Here is a 4452-nt window from a genome sequence, read left to right as displayed (position 1 = left end):
CACACCAGGCTAATTTTGTATTTTCAGTAGAAACAGGGTTTCTCCAAGTTGGTCAGGCTGGTCTCAAACTCCCGACCTCAGGGGATCGCCCGCCTCGGCCTCCCAAAGAGCTGGGATGACAGGCGTGAGCCGCCGCGCCCGGCCTGGTGCTCTGTATTCTTACCACACGTGGTGAGTTCTGTCATCATTGCAGCTAACCTACATTACCACTCCAGATCATTGGGTGCTCCGGCCCTTCGCTCACCATCAAATGTAAACTCCCCAGGGCAGGCCCATCTCACTTGCCCAGGCCTCCCATGTACTTCTTAGCCTAGGGCCTGGCAAGGTGTCTCCGTACAGTGTTGAAGAGAGGACAGAGGCATGACTCATGGAGCCTGGGCTCACGTCCTGGCCACCATGTCCCAGCTCTGGGATGCTGAGTCACCGGTGTAAGCTGCTGTTTCTCCATCTATAAAACTCAATCTATACTTACCTGGCAGGGGAGATACCGTGATCATGAAGGTGGTTTTCCCAGGGCGAGGCTTACCCACTGCACTCCGGATGTGCTGACCCCTGCGATTTCCCCAAATGTGGGAAACTCGACTGCGTAATTTGTGGTAGCGGGGCACTGCGTTCGCGCTCTCCCCTGTTTCTTTAAAAAAGAAAAAAAAACTCAATCTACCAACCACAGTGCTTAAAACAAAAAAAAAAAAAACACACACAACAACAAAAAAAACAAACTACAATCATCTATCTCCCGGGGTGTTGCAATGTTCAAATGAGTTCATCCATATGAATAAGATTTGGAGACAGAAAAGCTCCGCTGTACAAGTGGAAATTGTCATCAACGTCAGTGTCTCGTAAGGGTTGCTGAATCAGAGCCTTGTCATTCTCTTAGGACCACAGATAGCAGCACACACACACATGCCGTATGCACACACACACACAAACCACACACGCAGGACAAATCTCCTAAGCCAAAGCAACTGGAACGTCCCTGGAGGCCACTCAAACCAACATTAACCACAGGATGGTTCATGCCGATAACACGGTGCTGATCTGACGACCAGTCGGACTTCTATATCCTTAACCACAGGATGGTTCACGCTGACGACATGGTGCTGATTTGAGGACCAGGCGGACTTCTATATGTCGTTTTCTTTGGACCGAATGTGGTGTCATCACCTTATATTTTAGCATGTGGAGTCCCTGCTCCCTTACACTGAGACACATGGGAGGCCTTTACATGGCTTCCCAAGTGAGAAAGCTAGACACAAAAAAACCTTCCAGCCAGGTGCAGTGGCTCATGCCTGTAACCTCAGCGCTATGAGAGGCCAAGGTGGGTGGATCACTTGAGGTCAGGAGTTGGAGACCTGCCTGGCCAACATGAGGAAACCCCATCTCTATCAAAAATAAAAAAATCACTGGGCGTGGTGGTGCGCGCCTGGGATCCCAGCTACTCGGGAGGCTGAGGCAGGAGAATTGCTTGAACCTGGCAGGAGGAGGTTGCCGTGAGCCAAGATCGAGCCACTGCACTCCAGCCTGGGCAACAGAAGGAGACTCCGTCTCAAAACAAACAAAAAACCCTTCCAACCAAGGCTGTCTAACTTGGGGTTTGGAGGAAGACACCCTGGCCCCGCCCAGTGCCTACAGCAAGCAGAGGACCCGTGCTCCAGCCCTGCACCAGGGCCTGGCAGGGGCCAAAAAACCCAGCATAGCTCAGAGCTGGCTCATGGTAGGCAGCCAGGGGGCTGAGCCCAGGGTCGGACGGTCCCAGGCCCCTCTCCATCATGGTTCAGAAACAGCATCCAGGTTGCTCGTTCATTCAACAGACATTGCCGGACCACCTACTGGGTGTCAGGCCCTGGGCTCGGCTTGGGGAGCACAGACTAGGGAAGGAGTCTGCTGGGCACTCTCCTTGGCCATGCACTGTATTGGATAATCTCAGGAATTTCATTCAATTCCTGCACCAATGCTTTGAGGCATTTGCTTATTTTTGTGACCAACTTTACGGGCTTAAGCTACAAATCACGTCTATTTTAAATATTACAATTATGCTCTTCCTGGAGCCTCCCAGAGCAGCAGGAAGGCCATCACATCTCTCTCTGTCTTTCTCTTTCTCTGTTTCTCTCTTTCTTCGCTTCCTTCCTGCCTTCCTCTGTCTCTGTCCCTCTTTCTTGTCTCCTGTTTAGAGAGTGAGAAGCTCAGAGCAGCCTTTTTGTGAGCCTGGGTTTCACCTGCCAACACTTCTGCCACACCCCCACCCCGTGGTCAGATGCCACCCTTGCCAGAGGTGTGATCCTGCACATCTGGCCTGGCAGTAGCTTCTTGTGAATGGGGTTGGGGGTGGGCAAAGAAGGTCATCCCCAGGGCTACAGCCACACCACAGGGCTGGGCTCGTGCCCTCTCACAACCAGGGCTAGCATGAGGCCCCACACGGACCACAGGTGCTCTTCAGGGCATGGAGCTTAGCACCACACACCTTGCCGGGAGCAGGAATCAGGCCCCACCTCTCCACATCCGCGCTGTTCCTCCAGTGCCATGGCCTGCTCGTTAGCAGGAAATCCAACATCTCCGTCTTGGGGCCTCTGCCCTCCTTGGCTGTTGCAGGACAAACAACAGCTGCTGTGTCCTGGGGACCAATTTCCATCCGGGTCTGAATTTCCCAACAGCAAACGCACAGAGAGACACCTGGGGTGTTCTCATCGCCCCATTAAAAAAGAGAAAACAGGACTAAGAGGGATGAAGTGACCTGGACAAGCCACATGGCTGGGAAGCAGCAGGACCGAGAGGCAAGCCGGGGCTGCCAGGTTCCAAGCGAGGGCTCGCTCCTACTTCACCGCTGTCCCAGCGTGGGGTCCCACCTATCACAGCTGACACAAGGGACAACTACTATTTTGCTTTTGTTTTTTGTTGTTGTTGTTGTTGTTTGAGACCAGTCTCACTCTGTTGCCCAGGCTGGAGTGCAGTGGTGTGATCTCGGCTCACTGCAACCTCTGCCTCCTGGATTCAAGTGATTCTCCGGCCTCAGCCTCCTGAGTAGCTGGGATTACAGGTGCGCACCACCACACCCGGCTAATTTTTGTATTTTTAGTAGAGACGGGGGTTTCACCATGTTAGTCAGTCTGATCTCAAACTCCTGACCCCGTGATCCGCCCGCCTCGGCCTCCCAAAGTGCTGGGATTACAGGTGTTTGCCACTGTGCCTGGCGACAACTACTATTTTGTCTTGGAGATGACCCCGGCACTGTCAGGCAGTGGAAAGATGAGACGGGGACAGGGGAGAGTAGTGAAGGGTGCTCTGATGTGCAGGTGATCACTGTGGACAACCCGGGCTCAAACGCACGGCACTCAGGAGACGTTGTAGATGGCACCAGAACGGCCTCGCTGAGGGCCGAGGGAGCTGGGGTATGTATCCACCAACTCCTGTCCCTCACTGATTGAGGAGGCTTCAGGGGGAGTGTGAACTGCTCAGGGCTTCCTGCCTGCCCTGCCCCAGGGCCTGCCAGCTTCTGTGACTAGAAAAGGCCTCAGTCAGAGACAACCCTGCAGTAACTGCCTTCCACTGGGGTACAGGTAGGGCCAGGCAGTAGGGAATCCAGGAGCAGACGCTGGTGCTGGGCATGCAGGTGGCATGATCCAGGAGGATGTGGGCAGGCAGCCGCTAGCCAGGCACAGGACTGGCCATGGATCAAGACTCCTTAGAAGACAGCAAAGGGGCAGCCTTGGGGCAAAACTCCAGGCTCAGAGAGCATTTGAGGGATCTGGGTGGAGACAGCTGGACGGGAGGAGCAGGGAGGGCTGAGTCTTTTCCTGGCCAGGAGACCCTGTGGGTTGGGATGCATTGGAGCAGAGAAGGATGGGCTGTGGGGCCCCAACCAAGCACAGATCATGTCCCAAGGGCAGAGCCAGGAGAATCCAGGGCAAGTCCTGAGTGCTAGGATGAGACCCCATATTGGGTAGGAAGATGTTTAGCTTCAAGAAACAAAAAACTTGAGTTGAGCGGCCTCAACAAGGAGGGTGTGGTGTTCTCACTTAACAGGAGCTCTGGGAGCGGAATGCTGCTGGCTGGCCTAGCCTCTGCAGCTCCTCACCAAGGGGCCATCTAGATTATCCTCTTGGCCCTTATCTTAGAGTCAATAAGATCCCTGTCACCCCAACTATCGCACTGGGTTCAAAGTAGGCAGAAGGAAATAGGCTCACACCAGCATCTGACGTTTTCCTGCTCACTGGCTAGTCCAGAGTCACATGGCCCAATGGCGGAGAGCACCATGAAGAAAAGCGGGGTGAGATGAAACAGCCAGAGAGGAGGCTGAGAGGGGGACAGCCAGACGAGCACCGAGGACAGGGTGGGTGCGTGCTCCCAGGCTCCTCCCCACCAGGCAGCCCATGGCAAGGGCACCAGCGGGCTCAGAACGGAAGGTGTGGAACCCAGTCTCTCTCTGGATGCTTGGGAGGAGCTTGTTACTACTGC

The 4452-nt window shown here is 54.4% G+C and overlaps 1 non-coding gene across 1 annotated transcript; it reads left to right on the top strand.

The window, feature by feature from the left end:
- The first annotated feature begins 464 nt into the window (after positions 1–464).
- LOC135278197 (U1 spliceosomal RNA) lies at positions 465–628 on the top strand. Its single transcript, XR_010345746.1, has one exon. It is a non-coding gene; the product is annotated as a U1 spliceosomal RNA (small nuclear RNA).
- The last annotated feature ends 3824 nt before the right edge of the window (positions 629–4452 follow it).

Source organism: Aotus nancymaae, unplaced genomic scaffold, assembly GCF_030222135.1.
Source record: "Aotus nancymaae isolate 86718 unplaced genomic scaffold, 86718_ANA_hifiasm-v0.15.2.pri h1tg000036l, whole genome shotgun sequence".
Lineage (NCBI taxonomy): Eukaryota > Metazoa > Chordata > Mammalia > Primates > Aotidae > Aotus > Aotus nancymaae.
This window is presented reverse-complemented; position numbering and strand designations above follow the sequence as displayed.